General features: G+C 48.2%; 1 protein-coding gene across 1 annotated transcript in view; it reads right to left on the bottom strand.

The window, feature by feature from the left end:
• Nucleotides 1–22,293, bottom strand: part of WNT3A (Wnt family member 3A) — an 89,800-nt gene extending 67,507 nt beyond the window's left edge. The window contains exon 1 of the mRNA XM_064415032.1: nucleotides 21,942–22,293. The gene's annotated coding sequence lies outside the window, so the exon portion shown is untranslated. The remainder of the gene's footprint in view (nucleotides 1–21,941) is intronic.
• Nucleotides 22,294–22,859: the final 566 nt, after the last annotated feature.

Genomic DNA, 22,859 nt, shown 5'->3' with positions numbered 1-22,859 from the left:
CTGATGCCCCAGCCCTGGAAGTTCTCGAGGCTGGGTTGGAAAGGCCTTGAGCCTGGCCTGGTGGGAGGTCCTGGTGTCCCTGCCTGTGGTGGGGGAAATTGGGACTGGAGGATAATCCTCCAGATCCATCCCACCCCCTTAACATTCTAGAATTCCCTAATTCTGTTTTTCATCCCCCTGTCTCCATGATCAACAGCTCCCTGTGATGGCCAAGAACTCCATGGCCAGGCTAGCAGAGCTCTCAGCCATCATTCCCATTATTCCCAGGATAAATCTTCATTGCTGCACAGAAGTTAGCTGGCCTTCCTTTACACAACACCATTTTCAGTCAGGAAGCAGACATTCCAAAGCAAGCCTCCCAAGAGCTGCCTTTTGGGAGAAAATGTACGCGCCTGCTTGAAATTCTCTGGATATTTTTTTTCCCCCATAGTTTATCACATGTTGAATTCTCAGCCTGGAATTCAACTGCTTGAGCACAGGTGTGTTGAGTACCATTTGAGGTGCTTTCCAGCACCCACCTGGCTCCAGCCTGCCTCCCTGAATCATCTGGATTCCTGGGGGAACACAAAGCACCCCTTTGGTGGCACTGCACACTCCTGCCTCCACAGCTACAGGGAGCCTTAAACCTCCACTGGCCTGGATCACTCACTAGGCACTGGTAGAAAGCCAAATAAAAATATCTGGATCTGAAGCTCAGGAATCAATTATTTCCTAAATATTTCCATGTGAAAACCCCTCTGTGAGATACTTACACAAGACAAGATCATGAGGGACCTGTGAGAAAGCTGCACATGGACTCCAGGGAAATCTCAAATGGTTTTAATCACCTACATTCAGCCAAATGTATCAAATTTTCAGGGAGGGTTATGACTGTTCTCTTTGGAAATTCACTATTTCCACAGGACTGAAGTCTTTTAGTCCTTTTCCCTACTTAGCATTGTACAAGAAATTAGGAATCCCAAAACTGAGATTATGGAAAGGGCTATCTGTATTAAGGAAGGAAACTTGGAAAAGGTTATCTATGTTAGAGAAAGGAAACTTGCAGCATTGTACAGGCTATTGAAAGATACTGATTTGAAAGAGTAAATAAGTGCTTGGGTCATTATTTCTAAGCTCAAAGCCTCTTCATTCATCTCCTGTGCACTCAGTACCTTGGAACTTGACCAGTTCTATGATTTTGGCTGACATGAAGGCAGGAATTGCACCCTGCAGAGAATTCCCAGCTCTCTGAGTCATCATGAACACCTATAAAATGTATAGAAATCACTAATGATTTACCTACATGGGACAGCATCACTGAGCAACCAGCAGTGGAAATGGAAATGCATTCCTACCTGTTTCACAAACCCTGAAACACAAACAGCAGCAATTGAATAAACTGCAACAGAATGCCTCAAAATAACTCATTCTTTGAAAGGTGCTCCATATTTAGGCTGTAGATTCAGATATCAGCATGTCTGACCTGGGATCGCTGGGAGAGCTGAGGCCTTTGGAGAGGCAGGTGGAGGCTCCTTGGATGGCACAAGATCCTCATGATCTCTGACAAAACTGATTGATAAAACTGTAATGGGAGGTGAGAGCCATTTGTCATCCAGCTGATGATCTCCAGAAGGCATGGAGTGGTCTCCATCTGAGACAGCCATCCAGATTTCCCTCTCAGCAATTAGGAGAATTAAGAAACACCATTTGAGGGCACAGTTCAAGGTGTTTTCACTCCATTTTTTAAAAAAGATCTTTAGGGTAAGAATCATGTCTCACTACAACCACCCATTTCTCCACCTTATCCACCACAGAAGAGACAGGAAAAGATGTCTCTGCTTCAGAAGTCTGAGTGTGGATGTCCTGGAGCACATCCTGAAGGAATCACTGCTCAGACACCACAACAAATCCCACTTAGGGCTCAATCTCATGGTCAAGCAAGAGGAGCTCAAATTACTCCCTGGTGCTAGTTGACCCACAGCAATCCTACACATGTGAATCCCTAGCCTACAGCAAATGCTGGCGAATGTGATTTAAATTAACCCTTTTTTATTGTGGGTAAGCAAAGTCTAATTACCCGACTAGCTGCAGGCGAGCCGTGAGCACACAGACAGGTACCAAGGGTCAGCTGATGTGTGGTAACTTGTTGCACCGCAGAAACTCGATCAGGACTTTAATTTGCTAGGACTTCCACACGCAGGCAAACCCTTAGACCTGGATTCTAATTTCTCCCAAGGCCTCGGGCAGTACAAAACTGACTAAAAGTTGTATTGAGGAGAGGGAGAGGTCACAGAGATGCCCCACCGTGCTGGGAGGTGCCACAAGAAGGTGGACTTCAGTACTGAACCAAACCCCTCCACTTTGTACAAATCTAACAGTGGTAACAATAAAAAAAACCACCTTAAATTCCTTATTTTTTTCCAGCTAAAAGCATTAAGAGCTGCTTGTATGAAAGAGCAGCAGATCTGTTTCACCAGAGGCAGCCAGCGTCCCTTACAATAGGGCCATGCAGAGTAAAAAACAATAAAAGGCATTTATTTCTCACAAATAAATCAGTTTTTAGGTAGGTTGATAGGACTTTTGCTTCTGAGGCAGGAAACAACAAATTAATATCGCCAAAGATCCTTAGTCAGGGGTGCCATGATAGTCCAGTCAGGTCTAAGCCAGGTCTAAGTCACAAACTCAACCTCTTTATTGTTAGAAGAGATAACTTCCAAGGCAGATTCCGAGAGTTTTACTCTCCCATCCCAAGACAGACGTGATCAGCAGCTCATCATGAGCAGGGTCCTGCTCACCTCACCAGCCTAGGACAGAGCACAGGAATTCTTTATTCAAGACCTCCAGTGATCCAGAGGGTCCATAGGACACTCCTGGAATTATCTGCTCCAAGGACTCTTCAAAATGACAAACTCCCAACCAGATACTTGGATTATACAAAGCATTTTTTCCAATTTGGAAGTGAAATGGGGAACCAGTGATGGTTCACTGAAACCAGACTCAGCTCAGAAGCAGACCTGAAGTGTGGTGAAGTTGATGAATCCCCAATTTGCCAAATCCCCCAACAGAAAGGATGGATTCTCCCAACCTGCTGACATCTTCAAGATCTCAACCTAAAGCTCTTCCCAAAAAATGCATTTCAGCCTGACTTGTTTGAGCAAATAGGGGGAAAATGTGGTGGAATCCTCACTGCAATCCTTAAAAATGAGCCCACAGATTTTTACATCCCAGATCCACTTTGAGATGGGTCAAACTATCAATGACTAATGCTGGAATTTCCTGGGATGGGACTCAGTTCACAGACTGAGACAAACACAGGGATGGATGGATGGATGGATGGATGGATGGATGGATGGATGGATGGATGGATGGATGGATACAAAAATATCCAGCAGGGCTAATTCCGCCTTTACTAAATTCACTATACACAGAATATTTGGTGATTAAACCTTATCCATCCAGGGCTGCAGGGGACCCAGTCACCTGTGGGATCAGGCTCTCAGTATTTATAAGAAAGCCCTGGAAATATGGACCTGTTTTATGCTAAAGAGCTGAGCTTGCTGCTCCCACCTTTCCCTCTGACTTTCTAAACACGGCATGGCTTGCACTGCACCAACAAATGAAAGAGTTTCTTAAATCCTAGGGGAAACAGGATGCAAGGAACAGGAAAGCAAAGGGAAAGGTGTTCATACATTGTGGAGTTACAGGAAAGTAGATGGATGTTTGAACTGGAGAAAAATGAGGTAAATTCTGTTTAAATTTTGCAGAGCTGAAACTTTTACTAACTTAGAAACTCAGTTGTAATCAATTTTGGCATAAAGGTAAGAATGGGAAAATCATCATGAAAACCAAGTTGCCATGAACTCTGGAGGTCACTGGAGACCAGATGTGATGACATCCCCCAATTGCTTAGGATGTTCTGGGGAAACCTTCCCTTTTCCAGGTCACCTCCTCCAAGCACACATCCACAAAATCTAATGAAACAGCCAGGCTTGCTCTTATGAAATCAGTCTGCAGACAGAGGCTTTCTCACTGGAGAGGTTAGCAGCAGAGCAGAGCAAGAAGGAAGCTTCCAGCACATGGTTAGAAAGTTCCCTGGAGTCAGGGTTGCTGGAGGATTAGCAAAATTAGATTTTGGGAGGACGTGTAGGTACTAGCAAGCTTCTCAAGCCATGGCTCTGTGCAAGCAGCAGCTCCTGCAGCTTCCTCAGGAGCTGAGGGTTCATCTTTGAGCTGTAATATCGTCAGTGTGACCTTTGTCACCTTCTGTCCCCATCCTCCAGGCTATGGAGCTGTGCCAGTTCACACCATTCCAGCTTTAAACAGGTTCTCAAGTCTGCAGAACTTCAATAGATATGAACAAAAAACCCCTCTGGATTCACCAGGACTGGAATTTCACACGTGCTCATGGCAGAAACCAATGTTCAATGGAGTTCATCTAATCTCTATGGAACTCCTTTAAGTTAGGAATTCAGTTAATGGTTTCACCCAAAACCTCTCTGACCTTGTAATAGAATCATCAGGGACACAGAAGAGCAATTTGCTGTGTCCTAAGATAGATGGCTAGAATAGGTGGGGTTGAATTGCCCTCTGGGGGAGTTAGTCCCTAAAAAAGGGTTCTACATGGAAATGATGAACCAGAGGTTTCATTTGGGGTGACAAAAGCTTGCCACAATTAATCTCATCCTCCTGAGCCACAGACACACTCAAAAACTACCCAACAGCGAGTTCAGGGGGAGAGGTTTCTAAATCAACTCTCAGCTTGGTTTTAAACTAAAAGAGAAGATATTTAGATGAGACATTAGGAAGAAATTCTTGGCTGTGAGGGTGCTGAGGCCCTGGCACAGGGTGCCCAGAGAAGCTGTGGCTGCCCCTGGATCCCTGGAAGTGTCCAAAGCCAGGCTGGACACCAGGGCTTGGAGCACCCTGGGATAGTGGAAGGTGTCCTGCAATGGCAGGGGGTGGAAATAAGACAACTTTCAAGGTCCTTTCCAATTAAACCCTTTCTTCCAATTAACCCCCTTCTATGTTTCTATTATTTCTGTGGTTCTGCAGTTAGCAGACACTGTTGGCAACTCAATATTTCTCCAAGGCACTGTCAAAACTCTACCCAGCCATTGGCCAGTCACAAACCAAGAGCTGCCCTCTGAAGGGTGCAGTGATGAAAAATTGCCTCTGTTTTCTCTACAAGGTCTTGGCTGCACCCATCACGGCCACAAATGGTTATACTGAGCTGGCAACTATGCTCCAGTCCTAAAGAAAAATGTGAATTTGCACACCTGAGGTCAGCAACCCTTCCCTAGAGCCAGCTGCTTCAGAAAAAAAAAAAAAATAAAATTAAGTGTCCTGCACAGGATTTCCGTGGAACATAATTTCCTTGCAAAAATCTTATTCTGGTCTTCATTAGCCAGATGTCACTTTAAGCCCAGAAATTAAAGTCACAAAATACTCTTTGTTATTAAGTACGACAGTCCAGGATTTTTTGCAATAACTGCAAATATTTCCTAGGAAAAAATGTATTGAAAAACATTGTGTTTAAATTCAGAAGAGTTTGAAGATGATTTGGGTCTTTTACCTCTTTTCTGCAGGCAAAATCAACAAGGAAGGTCAAGGACCTGACAAACACCTCAGGTTTCTCATCAGCCTCTCTTAAAATAGGGATGAAAACCTCCCAGACACCAACTGGCATCACATCAATGATATTTGTGGGGTGTTCAGTCACCCAGTCATCCCTCCCAACTTTACCTGTCTAAAAGGGAGGTGTTTAGGCTGCTTCTGGAGTGGATGGAGAAAGATAGGCAACTCCAGACAGTGATTCATCACATCCACTAGAGAGATCCCAATCTCAGGAAGGATGAATCGCCCTCAGAGGGTGCCCAACTTTCTAAGATGGTTGGCTCAGATAGTTGAGCATTACATGGCTAAAATTAAGTGAATTTGGTCCAGAGGTCTCTTAGGGAAGGTTCTGTCACCCAACAGAGCAGAGATACCACTCCTGGTGTGCTTGGAGACTGAAGGTGTGCTTGGACATTCTGAGCAAACCCTGCTTTCACAGCAGAGTTGTCCCCAGTTGGGGGAAAGCTTCCTCGAGGATGAATTGAATCTTCCCCACCTCACCTGAAAGGAGATGCCTCAGATAACTTGAGTCATCCCTTGGGATCATCACGAGACAAAGTCCCAGCCCATAAGCAAGCGGGTTGTTAGTCTGGTGGGTATTTTGATTTGACTGGAACATTCAGTCCAGTTCTCGGAATATTTTAAAGACATTTTCCCTCATTCTGTCCCCGGGCTCATGCATGGTTATGCTGTGCCTGCTCCTAGGCAAGGTTTCTATCTGTGCAGCACTGGAAGACTCACAGACCGTTATTCCAAGGCCTTTCCTTCCAAAAATCCAAGTCTTTCCCTTAGAACACTTTGTGACCATTTCCCAGATCTATGGAAAGCACTTGGAAAACACTTGGTGACCTGAAGGCAACCTGGGAGCATCTCTCATCCACAGCCACACCGCCCTTCTCCACGGGCTAAAGGGATTTTTATATGCCTGACTTCATATCTCCACATGTTTAAATCTCTTCAGGGCTCGGGAGCTGGCTGTGAGAAACAGGAATATTAATATTCTGTCAGTGCCCAGAAGGTCTCTGACTATGAGGCAAGAAAAGCTGGTGTGGTGTCTGTGGATTATCTGCCCTTGCTGGCTGACCCTGGCCACCAGGACCTCCATGACCTCAAGTTCCCAGCCAAAACAGGAGCAGTGGAGTCAATCCCAGCAAATCCTTTCTGGCAAGCCGAAATAATTGTAATTTGAAATGAAGAAATGGCAAAATTGTGGTTTATGTAAAGCAGAGGAGTTTGATATTTCTTTTTTGGGATGGCTTTTCAAGGGTACTGAGGTTAGAGGCACAGGCCCAAGTTACCGGGAGTCAAACCAGGGTGTGAGCCATGTGAACACCCATGTGAACGTTCTTACCCCCTGGTAAATATGAACCATCTCGTGTTTATTGCAGGGAAAGAGCATTCACACGGGCAGTTACCACAGAAAAACTGGCATCCGATGAGTTCACACCCTAACTTACCTCGTGGTAATTTGTTCAGGTGCCCATCCCCTAAGGTGCCATTCCCAAAGTGAAGGTGGAGGACGCAATGTCCCCTTTACACTCAGAGTCAGCAACTCCGTGGTTATGGCTCCTACCCATGGGATGGGAAAATGAGCTTCACCAGTTTCCTCTGCTCCATCCCGAGCAGGGTTTTGAGCCCAAGCCTCCCAAATCTCAGCAGCACACCCTCACCAATGGATTATGCCGTTCCCCAGAACCACCAAATCAATTATTCACATTGATTGAGGCTTGGCCAGCACTGGGGATTCAGCCAGGAGCCTGTGGAGCTCAGAGCTCTCAGCACCCATCTCAGCTGAGAGCAGCGTGCATGGATGGATTTTGTGAGCTCTGAAGGATACCAAAGTTCTGCAATTCTGCCTTTGCATGCCCCAAAACCCCATCCAGCTCCAAGCCAAGTTTTGCTGCACCTTGTCAGATATGTACAAGCCTTAACCAGGCTCCTTCTCTGCCCTGCACTGGGATAGGGGAGATGGGACTGAGATATGCCTGTAATTTCCATACATTATTACTGTGTGTCCCTGATAGCAGGGATAATAACGTGCTGTGGATCAGCCCAGCACAGGAAAACTCTCCCTGCTCCCAGGCTTCACCTCAACCCCTGCAACCCAGCCCAGAGCCCAAGCACAGAAAATGAACAGAACTGCCCCGGTATTTAAGGATAAACACAGAGCAAACATAGCACTTTCCTGGCCCAGAATCAAAAGTTGAAGAAACTGGAAGGATCAAGACCTAAAGGAGCTCGGAGTCTTAAGACACGAGACAAAGGAATTGCTCCAAAGCAGAACTTTCCTGGCCCAGAATCAAGGTATGAAGCAACTTGTAGGATCCTGAAGGATCTCGGAGTCCAAGACACAAGACAAATAGGTTGTCCCAAAGTTTGTTACAGTCAAAGGAAGATTTTCTATGGCTAAAACTGTCTTTGGAGCAGAAGCCAAAGCTAAGAGGGATATGTGATCCACCTATCTATGCACACACATATGATCATATTTATATATTTAACTACATTCCTTCACAATAAATGTTTTTTTCTCCCCACAGAACTCTCACAGAAGGGACTCAACCTTCTGGACTTTTCTAGGACACATCACTGGGAGCTGCCAGCACCAATCCAGCAGGGGAGAAGTGAGTGACACACAGCTGTGACGGGGAACCACAGGCCTCCAAAGCATGGGAGTCCTTCCTTCTCCTTCAACCCAACGAGGAGGTTCCTCCTCTTCATCCCTTCCTCAGCCACACAAAGCAATGAGGAGATTCCTGGCACGGCCCACTCCTCTCAGAAATCACATCTCAAACTGAAAATGAAGGAAGAAAATGGGAAGAAACCCTCTGATGGTCAGAGGGCTGGAGCAACCATCCTACAAAGACAGGCTGAGAGAGCTGGGATTGTTCAGCCTGGAGAGATGGGAAGATCTCATTGTGGCCTTACAGTAATTAAAGGGAGCTTATAAAAAAAGAGAGAGAGGGATTTTTTACATGGGCAGATAGGGATTGGACAACAAAACCAGTTTAACTATATGAGAAGAGATTTAAATGAGATGTTAGGAGGAAGTTCTTTACTCAGAGGGTGGTGAAATACTGGATCAGCTTGTGGATGCCCCATCCCTGGAAGTGTCCAAGGCCAGGTTGGATGGAGCCCTGAGACACCTGAAGCAGTGAATGACATCCCTGCCCATCACAGGGGGTTGGAACTGGATGACCTCAAAGGTCCTTCCCAACCCAAACCATTCTGTGCTCTGTAATTCTGTGAAAGAAGGCGAATTGAAGAAAACAAAAACAAACAAACAAACAAACAAAAACCAAACAAACAAACAAACAGAATAAGAAGTTATTCTGGGAGCACTGAAATGGGTGAGCACTGACTCTTCTGTCTGGATTTAGGATGTCCAGGGAACATGGATGAACACACACACATCCTCACACCCTTCAGCCCCTGGCAGGACACTGGTCACGTTTTTACTCCATTTAACTGCCCTTTTTGGTGAGATTTGTGGATATCTAGCATTTTTCAGAACCTCTGCCAAATGGAGCTCACTTGGGGCCAAGAGGTTTAAATGTCATTATGGGGACAAAGAGGCAGCAGGATTGCTTAAGCCTTGGATCATGTAGAAACCAGTTCTGAGAGATGGATTAGAGAGCAGTGGATCTGAGAGCCCTTCCAGGAGCCCCTCCTTGCTCCCAGCCTGGGTCCCTCTCCAGGGCCTGAAGGAGCCCTTTGCACAAACAATTACAGCTTTTACTGCATAAAAACACTTTGCAAAGGCCTGAATTTCACAGAAAAAGGGTCAACGTGGCTGAAAATTACACAAAGTACACCTGAGATGTCTCTGTCTATTCTTTCCTAAGATTAATAATGAAGTCTAACTCAGCACAGTAATGCCCAGGGCTAAGCTCATGCCTAACTTAGCACCCAGACAGATTTAAAACCTGTGTGGAGACCTGAAGTTTAGTCAGTTCAGAGTTCACATCACTTCCCTCACTCTCCCATCATATTGATGCCACTGTGTTCTTCTGGCATCAAAGAAAATCCCAGGCACCTCTCCTGGCATCTCTAAGATCAAGGAAATTTGAGATAAACCCAACTCTTCCTCATTCACAGTTACAGAAACAGTCTGGGAATTCGAGGACCAGACAGCACAAGCGTATGAATAAATTTGCACAGATCTTATCAGCAAGGTCAGCAGAACCATGAAAACGTGAAGCTCAGAAGGCAGCAGGAGCTGGTGAGTCCAGCTGCAGGGATTTTGGGATCAGAACTGTGATTGGTTTGGAGGGTGCTCTCTGTCAAGGTGCCTCCACTGGGCAGCTCACTACTGGCTACAGAAATTCAGTCCAAAAGACCAAATCTTTGACAAATTACAGGAATACAAATTCCTTGTCCATGGGAACCAAGGGCAGGATGAACTTAAGGATTTGGGCACGATGGAATTAAATCATCTGACCTAACCGAGTCAGGTTCCCAACTGGTTCTGCTGATCCCCAGCAGAGAGAGATCCTTTCCTCCTGAGACTGACACTGGCAGGGCTGCTGAGTCACAGCCAGGAATTGCTAGCCCTCCGTGGTGGGCTGCAAAGGGAGCTGGGATGACTCCCTGAGATGGGATGTGCAGCTCTGAGACACTGCAGGGTGCACAGCCCTGCAACAGAGGACAGCCCTCAACTCCTCGTGGTCTGACTCACACGTGTCCAGCTGCCCTGGCTCTTATCCTCACCCAAAAATTGTTGGTTTTTTTTTTTTTTTTTTTTTTTTTTTTTTTTTTTTTTTAACAGTGAGTCAAAGAGAAGTCTGGCCCAGTTTCTCCTCCTGGCTCTGCTCAGTGACCCCACAGTGTCCCTCAGAATGGGATGTGAGCAGCTGTCCCCTGTAAGAAACTCTCATTTTCCACCTTTCTGATTCTCCTCTGACCAGGACACCCAGCTATTTGTTGAGGCTTCTGAAGGGCAGAGAAGAAATATGGCCAGAGCTCCCAAGGATGTGTTTTAGCTCCTGAATTGCCTCGTCCCCTGGTTAATCACAAAGCCTGCAGTCCATTAGATAGTCAAGGTTTTGCATGCTTCCCTGCCCTTCTGGTACCAGAGCTTGCTCTTCCACACCAGAATTCAACAAGAGCTTGGTTTTCCCAATTTCTGCAGCCTGTCTGCAGGACAGAATTCCTCAGTTTATTCTGAGTGCCAGTGTTGGGGCAGCAGGAGCCACCACCACTCTCACTGCTGCTGGCAGACACCCCCAGGGTACCCCTGGCTGTAAATTTAAATCCTACACAAATACAATATATACAATACAATAATATATACAATAAAGCCTATACAGCCTACACAAACACTGAATTCGTTTCTCTGTTAGGATTTGGAGACTCTTCTGGCCAGCTGCAGTTTCAGCGGCTCTGTTAGGAAGCTGTGCCTGCCTCGTGTCAGGCTGAGCTTGACCCTTTCATTCACCAGGAGACCGAGACTACACATGAGTCAGCAGGACAAGCTCAAAGCTCCTCGGGATCACAGACTTCCCATATGCCTGTGGGCAACTTACACCGAGGGTTTCAGTGGCCACTGAATTAGCATTTCCCTGTCTGAGCCCCGATCTTCTGCTAATGTGTCTTATCTATTCTCTTTCAACTCTTTGCCCCATCTGTCTGGGCCATGTACTCTCCCAGGCAAAACCCAGTTCCCACTGTGCCCTCGGTCTTCTGTTGCAAGTGACTTTGAGGTTTTGCAATCAATCCACTAATATCCATGAGCCATCCTGCTAGGAAGGAGCAGTGATCCAGTAAGCTCCTTCCTTCTCCAGATGATATTCCTGCTAGCAGTGACTCAGAGCTAGCTGAGTGCTTACATCCATGACTTCTTCACAGCTCTGATTTAGGCAGATTTAATCCAGCCTGGAGCACGTGAGGATGGATGAGGTGATTTCTGGATTTAATGGTGGTAGAAGCTGCTACACCTATTTTTGCAAGCCCACAGTGGGATGGATCTCAGCTAACCCAAGGTGTTTGAGAGTTAGACAGCTAAATCTGTGCTGCTTAAAGCCTGTTCTGTCAGAGGAAATAAGCACTTCAAAAAAAGCAACAGAGCTAATCCACTTTTCCTCACGCTCAGGATGAGCTGAGGGTATTCATGGGCCAGTCACTGCAACCCACTGACAAGGGGCAGCTCCATAAAACCCAGTAATTGATCACACTGCAGCAATGCCATCAACAAATCTGAGGCATAAAGCACAAGTTACATGTCCAGGTAGCCCCACACTTCCCTCCTGTCCTTCCCGTCCAGCCTCTTGTTTTCTCTGAGCCCTTCCAGCAGCAAATCTTCCCAGGGGATGACCCAAGCACAGCCCTGCTAATGCTGCAGCACAGCAGCTCTCAGGGCCTGGAGATTGGGCTGCCAGGTCCTTTCTTTATAGATTAAATTCAGCACAGTTTGCTCCAGCCAGCTGGGAAAGGGCATGGGCTGGACTGAGCTTCCCAATCCCTGAATCCTTCACTGTGGGATAATATCAGAATATATCAAAAGGGTGGATGGTGGGAGGTGTCCCTGCCCATGGCATGGAGTGGAACTGGATGGGCTCCAAAGCCCCTTCCAACCCAAACCACTCTGGGATTCTAGGAGCCACAGAAGGGCCCTGCCCTCAGAGCCTTCAGGACAGCTCTGCACCATCCCAAATCCACGGGATCAGGGTGGCACCCAGCCCTCCTGGTCTGGATCACTAATGCAGCTTATTCCACATCAAATTCATCTCCATGGCTGCTCCCAGAACGTGCAAGAAACTGAAAGTTTTACAAGAATTCCCTTCAAAAGCCCCTCTAAGAGATGGGATTTTTGCTCAGTTCCTCTACACCTGTGGACAGCAACACCAGGACTTCAAGTGAAGAGTTTTTTAAAGGTGATTTGGTCACTAAAGATTCACACTGAAGGGTCCCCCAATGGAAACATCCCTTTTCAGCACTCCACGTGTCTATGTAGAACATAAAGTGCCCAGATGCTCCTCACTTTTAGGAGTGTTTCAAAGCCAAACCTGACCTGTCTAAAGGGAGAGATCTTTGTCCCAGTCATCCAGGACCCTCTTCCAGGAAATGGTTGGGAATCTGGGACAGGATGGGACTCATCCCAAAGTAAATGTCTGACAGATGTCAGGTGAGCTGTATCTCATCTCTCACCACTAACTCTGAAGGAAACTTCACTGTAAAATATTCAGAAAGATTCTCCCTCCAGGAGGGACAGAAACCAATCATGGATCTCCCAAAAAACCCCATTAACCAGATTTTTGTACCTCTGGAGGAGCTGTGGTTCTCCCAGTAAATTCTACAAATCTTATCTGATGCCCAGTGGAATTCCCCTGACATTCAGGGGGTTTTGCATGGACTCCTACCTGCCCAGACTGTCCCATTTCTTCCCAGCTACAGGAGGCTCAGGGAAAAAAAGGGAATTCTCCCTTGTGTCCCTCAGCCTGCTGAGGATTTTGTTTTCTGTCACACCGCAGAGCCCTGTCTAGCAACAGGCCCATTGTTGTTCTCGTGGGGACAGAGGGACACACTGAATGGAAGGCTTGGCAAGTGTTCAAGGAGCTCCATTCCTGCTTCCCACTCCTCAGGAATATCTCTATCAGACAAGGTGCACCCCTCTGGAAGCACGAGGAGCTCCTGCTCTGCTCAGAGAAATTTGGATTTGTCTCACAGGCTCAGCTGCAGCAGGGATGGGCTCTGCCTTTTCTCCCTGCTCCACCCCACGGTGGGAATCCTGTTGGATAAAGCTGGCTGCCCTGGAAAGAGGGGTGTGCACAATTTTTGCTGTAAAACTGCATCTTCCAGCAGAAATGCAGAGGAAATACAAACCTGGAAAGTGAAACCAAGAGGCATGGACTGGGAAAAGGGGAAAGGGCTTGATTTCAGAGAACTGAGAGCAAAGCAAAGTCAGAGGAATTCTTGAAATGCAGAAACATCTGTGGCTGTGTCCCCCTGCCAAGATAACTGTCAGGACAGGGCCACAGGGAAATCACTTCAAATCTCTCCTTAAGAAGTTCTGAGATAAAGTTCTATCACAATCTTGAGGTAATGACTTGTGGGTGTGACTGGGGGATGGTGGGACACTCTGGATGTGTCCAAGAGCACAAGGAGGATGCGTTTGTTCTCTGAAGTGTCCTGGATTAAAGGCAGGATTAAATATTTACAGAGGAAGCTGAAAACACTCAGACTGCTGAGGCTTTCAGCAGCTGGGCTGAGACAGGACCAAAGATGAATTTCCAGAGGGGAGGGGTGGTCCAGAGGCTTTTAGGACCAGCCTGGATGTCATGAATGTTCCAATACACCAATGAGCACTAAAGAGTTGATAAAATACAGGAAAATGATGGATAAAAAGTCCATGGCTTGATTTAACCCATGTGAACTTACGCCTGGCAATGGGAATGATGGATTTTAACAACCAGGAAATGGGCAAGTGTGCAAAGACTTCTCTTTTGGGTATGTTCTGACCAAACCTGGCTGGTGTTGGTGGAGGTACCTCTGAGCTGGTCTCCTCAATCCAACTGGCACAGAGGATTTCACCAGCCAAGCTCCATCAAACACCTGAGACAGGAATTGCTCAGAAAGTGCCCAGTTCTCCTCAAAGAAAGGAGCCAGGAGCCCCTGGCTGGGATGGAGACATGGGAATTGCAGCCATGGGATGGGTGCAGTGAGCTCCACCCCGAGGCTTTGCCTGCAGATGGACATGGAGCACTCTGGTGCTCTGGGATTTCCCCAACTGGTCTCCAGCTGCTGCCAAGGAAGGAGCAGGTCACCAGTGGGTTGTGTGCAATCCCTGCCAGGCCTCTGAGGATGACCAGGATGTCACCCAGCCCCTTAACCTGGCATGGGCTCCTGGTGGGAACCTGGCCATCTCCATTTGTGGGCTGGATGCTGTTCCAGGGAGGCGTGTTTAAACTGGGAACACTGGGAATGGTGCCTGGAGACCAGGAAAGCTCCCAAACCTGTGATGAACCCCAGGCCAGGCTGGAAATGTGAGGGTCTGCCATGCCCAGGCACTCCCTGAGCCTTCTCCAACACACTTTGAGCCCACAGGACCCCATGGGAGAGGAGAAATGACCGTCCCAGACACCTGGAGCCCCTTGCAGGGCAGGTGATGGAGAAGGGAACCAGCCCCGTGCTCTGATGTGACTTTGCTGGCAAAGCCTGAGAGTGCAAAGGTGCAGCAGGAGAAAAGAATTTCACAGCATGAAGGAATATCCACCTTGGGAAAGAGCAACAGCATCCCTGCTAATAATTATCCCTGAATCCATGGGAGAGTAACTGGCTGGTGTGACACCAGGACAGAAACCGAGGTGAGGAGGAGACCAAAGGCACCTGGGACTCCTTTGATGGCCCAGCCTCTACAAATGCAAAGCTCTCTCTGGGCAGCAGCAGCACCCAGATGTGCTGTGAATATGCAGGTGACAAGGCAGGAAGAGGGACAAACAACACCTTTGTGATGCAGAGCGCTCTCCCCTGGCTCCCAGGCTGCTTTGAAAGCCGTGCCCTATGTTAGGAGTTCAGCACAAGGGAGTTAATGTATCAGCTCTCCTTCCCTCCCCTTGGTTTTTGAGAGTTCCAGGAGAATTTGGAGTGAGCTTATGAACTGCTGGATTTTTAGAGGTTGTGCTAAGATGACAAAAGGACTTAAATCCTGCCACTTTTAAAGGGACAAAAGGGGGAAAGAGCATCAGGAATGGTATAGGATGGATGTAAACAGCTGGCATGGACAGTTTTATAAGTGGCTTTTCTGCAAGACCAAGCCCAGACCTGATCCAGCAAAGCTCTAATCGACACTCTATAGGAAGGCTGCTGCCTCCAGTTCCAGTGTTAAACCCCACTGAACCATCCTGGCTCTGGGCTGTGTCTCTGGGGGGTGACAGCAAAGCAGAGATGGGTTTGGAGAGACCTTCTGGGCTGGGGACACTCCTGCTGCAGCCTTGGCTGGGCACTTGGACAAGAGCTGTGTGCTTCTCCCCTGCCATTTCTCCTTCCTTTCACAGAATTCCCATAATGACCAGGTTGGAAGAGACCTTCAAGACCATCGAGTCCAACCCAGCCCCAACAGCTCAACTCAACCCTGGCACTCAGTGCCACATCCAGGCTTTGTTAAACACACCCAGGGAGGGGGACTGCACCACCTCCCCGGGCAGCCATTCCAGAACTTTATCACCTTTCTGTAAAATACTTCTTCCTGATATCCAGCCTCTATTCCCTTGGCTCAGCTGGAGGCTGTGTTTCCCCCATATTCCAGTGGGTTTAACCCCAGTGCCAGCCACCTCCTGTCTGGGCAGAAATCACCGAGCTCCACACCACCAGAACTCTGTGGGTGCCCCTTCCGAACCTTCTCCTTCCCAGCCACGACCTCCAGACCTCCCTCATCCTCTTCCCAGCCACACTGCTCATCCCCACAAGGTCTTTGGGAAGCAGCATGACTCCAGTCCTGCTCTGGGAAGGGAATCTCCCCGTGGATGGGGTGGTTCACGAGGCTGTCACCCCCAGGTGCGCTGCCCATGCCGGGAACAGCTCCCGGGGGCTCATCCCGACTCGATGCCCGCAGGATTCCCCTTGTGCAGGGTGCTGTCATTATCCCAACAAAGCCTTTTGAAATGCGGCCGGGCGCTTTGAATCAGCGCTCCAGGAATTCTGAGCACGGGCACAGCCCAGGGACAACCCCAGCGTGTCCCGGTGGGATTTTCCTGCGCTCCCAAAGGGAAAAGATCTGCTCCTCGTGAGGTCTAACGTGGAGTAATCCCCTCCTCCTGTGCTCATGCTGAGCACCAGTGGTGCAGGGATTGCTGCAGGGGCTGCAGCATTGCTGCATGGCTGGAGCAGGGTGGGAGGGAATTGGGATGCAAGCAGGAGAGGGATCCCGCAGGTTTGGGATGGAGTCAGCCTGATTTCCCCTGCTGCAATCAGCAATCCTTGATTTCCTTCTCTAGCAGACACCACAGTAAAAATCAAGGCTCCTCCAGCCTGAACCTTTTAGAAGGAAAGGTCAAAAAGTCTTTTTTGGCCAACAGAAAGCAAAGTGATTCCCATCCCTCAGTTCCAGCTACCCTGGTTGAGGATGTCCCTGCTCACTGCAGGCCCAGATGACCTTTAACAGGTTCCTTCCAACCCAAACTATTCCAAGTGCTCAAAACTTTTCCAGTGAGAATTCCCAGAGGTAAAGATCTGCAAAGGACAGGTTTGACCTTCAGGGTTACCTGGAAATACCTGGGGAGCAAAAGGATTCACTTTATCTGAGTTAGGAAAAGCTTTTTACTGGATGTGCTTCCTTCAGCCAATGCTTTGAATACTGAGTTGCTGGTTTTCAGGTTAATTTCTCTAATAAAGTCTTCTTAAAATGGAAAGGAAAAATCAATTAATACGTAGCAGAACAACACAATTTGATAAAATGAGTCTGAAAGCTGAGCAGATGAGGGGTTTGGGATTTTCTTTAGCACACACCGGGCTCTCTGGGGAAGTCCCAGCCCTCCCCATGTTACAAACAGGGACTTCTTGCTAAAACCTTGCAAAATTTTCAGTTCCTGCTGAGAAAAAACCTCCTGGTGTAATCCTGGTCCAGTTACTAATCTCACTACCACTAGACAAATAGACAGCTTCAGAGTTTGTTTCTTCAGTCCCACCAAAAAGAGGGAGATGGGAAATGATTTCCCTTCCCCTTTGCACACAGCATCCTCTGCTCAGCATTAAAACACAGGATTTTACCACTTAGATCTGTACAGAAAAATCTCCTGGACCCTTTTCCCTGTACCCTATTGCTGCTTGGGTGCAAAGCACCCATCCCAAATCCAAACTGGGGGAGAGCTGGTAGCTGAGAGGGGCCTAAACCATCATTCTGTGATTATTCTCTGCCTGGAAAAACAGGGCTGGGTCAGACACTGCTGTCTTGTAGGTACAGGTACAAAAAGGCAATTCCAAGGCTTGGGACAAGGGTGGGACAGGGATGGGTGCAGGCCAATTGCACTGCTCCACTTGCTGGGATCCAAAATGCAGGGAACTCTCAGAACTTTGGGGCTGTAAGCCAAAACTTAGAATTAAACCCAGGATTTGATCTGAGACCTTGGAAAAGGCTCCCAGACTGAGGTGCTAGAAACAAGAATGTGGATTTAGAGTTTAAAGCAGAGACATGTTAAGCTAAGTAAAAGAAAGTTTAGACTTTTAGAGTTTAAGATAGAGAAAAAGTAAATGTAGTTACAAAGGTACTGAGAAGTTTTTGCAGGTTTGTGTGCCATAACATGATTGGCTAAGAGAGCTTACACAGTAGCACAGGTCCATAGATTAAATATTTAAGGATTGGGTCAAAATCATAAATATCCTTGTTGGCAGTGTTTTATTGGTCAATAAATCCTTAAAAGGCCTTGTGACTAAGGGTCTTGTGCCCTTCTGAGCCATGAGGTGAAGATGTGAGCTGAGCACACCCTTCCTGCCTATGTAGAAGCTAAGAAAAATAAATCCCATCATCACAAACAACTGAGAGGTCCTGTCCCTAACTCATCCAGAATTCCCACGTACCCTGATGGATTTGAACATCTCACACAACCTGCTGCAGGAGGGGAGGAGACACAGATGAATTCCAGCTCCTCAGCCCGGCCAATCGAGCAGAGAAGTGGGGAGATGCAATTCATACCTCGGAGCTCTAGAGATTGCTGCCCTGGTGCCAGCACCTGGCTGGGCTGGCCCTCGGGTGACCTCAGGGCTCTGCCTCCCTCCTGGCACCCGGGGATGATCACCCCGAGGCAAGCTTTGCTTGCAGCCTGCCAGGCTGGGTTGGTTCTGCAGGGTTTGGGTTTCTCCCAGCAGCCAGAGCCTGGCCTGGGTTCCTCTCGCTGTAAAATGGGGGCTGTTGAGGGGCTCAGATCCCAGGAAAGGACAGAGAGCACCAGGCAGGAGCTCATCCCTGCCCTGCTCCTGCTGTGGGGATGCCACAGTGTGGTGGTTCCAGTTGTTGGTTTCTCTGGGTCTGGACTGAAGGCACTTGAGGCAGTATTTCATGTTCACACTCAGGTGTTTATTATTTCTTATCAGTAAAACAGTCTCACAGCCATGAGTTCAGCTTTTCATCAGAAGGCAAAAAATGGCTACAATCTCTTGTTCCAAGGTCTTTGAGACTAAACTATCCAATTAAGAACTGACACCTAGATTATTTTCCCTTTTAACCCAATAACTGATCCCAAAGAGCCCCCAGTGTGGACTTTTCTGCCCAGTTACAAAATGCCACCCAAACCCATGAAGAAGAAGGAAGAAGCAGCATGAAGAAACCCAGGACAGCACCCTGTGCCCTTCATCCTGCTTCCATCCACAACATACTAAAAATCCCAAACCCTAAATTTTATCACCAGGTGACACACCTACACTGCTCTCTGTAATCTATTTCACACTTTTGTGGATTCTGGTCTATCTTGAAGTCCAGGAAACTTTGTCCATGGATGAGGGTCAGAGTCAGTGCTGCCCTGGGGGTCAGGGCACCCCAGAGCAGACACAGAAATATTCCCAGTGCTCCAGGCTTCCACACCACAGAGCAGGGACAGGCTCTGTGTGGCACCTGGGCACTGCTGGAGGATGTCCCTGCTGTTGGCAGGGCTCCCTCGAGCTCACATTTCCTGAATTGCAAAAAGCACAGAGGAAAGAGCTGCTGGATCTCTCTCCCCAGCCCTCACAGAAAGAGGATCCTGCAGGACATCACATCCTGCAGGGGTGAGAAAATCCATGGAGCTGCTGGGGAACAGAGCAAAGCCAGGCCACAGCAGGGAAACGTCTGCACACACATCCCCCAAACTCCACAGCCCCTTCCCACGGCCTGGCACCTCCAGGAACACTCCTCACCCTGGTATTTCCCAGCTTTTCACGGGCCTGGTCCCATCCCACCCCACTCTGGGTGTGACACAGAGGGTCAGGAGCCCCAGGAGGGCAGAGGAGGGGACAGTCCCTGCTGCCACCACACCAAACCCCAGCCTCTTGTTCCACTAGAACTCCTCTTCCCATCCCTGTCCAGGCACAGAGTTTAACCACACATATTCCCAAGCTGCCTCACACCCAGGAGAAATGATGCCAGTTACTTCTTCCTACAGCAAAGGGGTCTCCCTGTACTTCCAGTTCAGCCCAGAGAGCCTCTCCTGGGATCACCTCCCTCAGGAGCAGCATCCTGGGCTGTAGGAGGATAAGATTCCCAGCATGGAAGCTCTGTGTTAATTTTGATTGACTTTTTTTCCCCCCCTTCTGAATAATTTCTGCCCACTGTTCAGACCAAGTCAGGCCACTTAGCACGGGTTGAAAAATAAAATAAATAAAATTAAAGGGTTTTTTGTCCTCCCAATTCCATGTGGAGTCAGTCAAGGCAGTGCAAGCCAGCTAGAAAAAGTTTAAATTCTCTTTATGCTGCCCCTGTGACTCCCCACAGACCCCAGACTCGCCCAGGACAGGGAAAAGGTTACATTTAATCCTCCCTTACCCATGAATTTTGCTTCAGAATTCCCTCAGCCTTCCTTCACTCATTCCAACCTCTTTTTTTATTTTTTTTTTTTTTTGAACAAACCAAAAAATGAACAGCACCAACATTAAAAAAAGCAGCAAAACCCGAAAACTATGTGATTTTTTGCAGTTAATCTGGCCCCCTGGGTGTGGAAGAGCCTGTTGCTGCTCCCAGAGCTGCTCTAGGTTGAAGGGCTCAGTGCTGCACTGCTCTGGAGAAGGTCCCGTGGGGCTCCTGAGGCCAAAGAAACCCCTCCAGTGCATCCCAAAACCCAGCTCATCAATCCGAGCAGCAATCCTGGATTATTTTTAAACCATTATTTCCAAAACCTCTTTCATCCCAGTTTATAAATTAATTATTTGGAGGGTTTTTTTTAATTTTTATTTTTAAGGTTTTAAGGAACTCACAGAGTCTGCCCTCCCACCCCCAGCATCATCACAGAGGGATTTTTTCCTTTTCCCTCCACTGAACTTTTCCCAAAGCTCCCAGGAATGTGGGAATCTGGTTCAAACAGGTGCCACGGTGGGAGCAGCAATTGGAACAGCTCAGCCTGAAAAGGAGCTGCGAGAGGGAGGCAGAACTTACAACACCTGATCCCCTCAGAAATTTACATTTCCCTCGATTTTGGGACAACAATTAAGCAAAACTCACAGGAAAATATCATTTCTCAGTCCCTGCTTTTCGCGGGGATTTTCTCCGAGTGTAAATACCCACAGCCCTGCGTGCTTTAGGATGAGCTGATGCTTTAATTAGAGACGATTAGAGAGGAGGGGGCACAATTTGGGGCTGGCGAATGACAGATTTTCTACTCTAAACACCCAAATCACCGTGAGCTGATAGAGGGGAGATGCTGGGGATGGGATCTTTGCTGCTTGCGTGACCAGACTAAAAAAAAAAATCCTGGTTCTCTCTTCCAAAAAAAAAAAGAGAAAAACAACAACAACAAAACAAAAGGAAGAGCGGAACAAAACGAAATGAAAATCAAATCAAGCAGCGGGGTGGATTTTGCTGGATTTTGGGACCAGCTGGGCTGGCCTAGGAGAAAAGGAACTCGGGATGTGCATCCCGGGGAGCCCAGGGCCACCTGGCAGACCCCAATTCCCACATCCCCGGGGCTGCCCCCCATCCCCAGCCACGGGCGTGGGCTCATATCTCGCCGGGGGAATAAAAAAATAAATGGAAAATAAATAAATAAATAAATAAATAAAGAGGGGAAAGGTTGAGGAGAAATGAAGAGGGAAAGGGACGGGAGGGCGAGGGGGGAAATTTGGGCAGCCAATGCAACAGCTCCTGGCCTCTGCCGCGACTCCCCCAGCCCAATCCAAGCCTCCTTTGCATTTCCATGGCCTAAGGGGGGGTTTCTCCTGGCCAGAGGAGCGTCTGGAACCGCTGCTTGGGGACGGGGGAAAAGCCACCCCAAAGCCGCAGTGTCCCGGTGTCGCCCCCCGCGCACACCTGAGGATGCCCCGCTCGGGAAGGGACCCCCTGCCCCCCTTCCCAGCGCCCTTTTCCCCAGCTTTTCCCAGTTTTCCGCAGCTCCGGGGACAGGGGGGACAGAGGGGACAGGGGGGACAGGCAGGGGGGCCGGGACCGCGCTCCCCTCGCCGGGTGACAAGCGAATATTTATGTCGGTATTAGAGGAATGCGTTTCCTTCTCCAATCAGGAATGCGAGCAGAGTTTCTAATTATAAGTTAGATGGTGGCTGGGAATAAAAGATTGCTTTTTAATGACTCCCGTCCAGGTGCTCTCGCTGCCTGTCTTCCCAAGAACACATTTGCATTTTATGGCTTTTTTTTTTTTTTAACTTCTTTCCTTTTTTTTCCTTTTTTTTTTTTTTTTTCCTTCTCCCTCCCATCCCAACGAATTCCCTGCTTTCAGACATACCTGAAATAGTTGGAGAGGCTGCTGCCTTCAACACCCTCACCTCTGCACCGCCGGACAGGGGGGACCGCGCATCCCGCACCCGCGGCGCGGGGAGGGGGCAGCGAGCATTAATTTCAAAATTAATTAGCAGCACGGCGATGATCGGGGGCGTTTTTTGAAGGGCCCCCGATGGTTATTATTATTTTTTTTTAAAGGGGGGCGTTTGGGAGCTGTCGGCAGCGCGGAGCCCCCCGGCTCAGCCCGCGGAGCCTCCCTGCGCCAGGGCTTCCCCGAGCCCAATTAGCTCCGCGGGGTAATTAGAGCAGATCGTGCACTTACATGCCTTGCCCAGCACCATTTGCTTTTCGTGGGGGAGCGGAGAGAAAAAGGCTCTTAAAGGCGTAGGGTGCCAAGCGCGGAAAAGGAGGAAAAAGCGGCGAAACCCCCCCAAAAAAGTGCTGCATCCCCGCGCAAGGAGCGCGCAGGAGGCGCGGGGTTTGCGCCGGGAATCTCTCGCCCATCCCCGGCTCTGCTCTGCCTCCCCACAGCCCAGCTGGTGCAGCTTCACCTCCTGTCTCTTCCCATTCCCACCCCTATTTTATTATTATTTTTAATTCACCCGTCAATATTTCTTAAAGCGAAAGGAGGGGGGGAAATAAAAGCCACCCAAAAGTTTTGTTCTTTTTCCCCCCTTGCTTCCACCTGACTAGCTCGAAATCACCTTGAAATGCTCATGTCAACTAGTATCATTATCTCTTTAATTCAGGCAGCGCCTTTTGTTCTTCACAGGAGAGGATCAAAGCGCTCAGAGGGAAAAAAAAAATAACTTTCCGATCGCTCCCTCTCGCTCTCTCTCTTTTACAGTAGGAGAAGGAGAGATCAGGTATAACCCAGTCAAAATAAACAAAGTGAATGCATAAATAAAAGAGGTGAAATGCA

The sequence above is a fragment of the Passer domesticus genome, chromosome 1, assembly GCF_036417665.1.
Source record: "Passer domesticus isolate bPasDom1 chromosome 1, bPasDom1.hap1, whole genome shotgun sequence".
NCBI classification, from domain to species: Eukaryota; Metazoa; Chordata; class Aves; order Passeriformes; family Passeridae; genus Passer; species Passer domesticus.
Note: the sequence above shows the minus strand (reverse complement) of the source record. Positions and strands in the feature narration are given on the sequence as shown.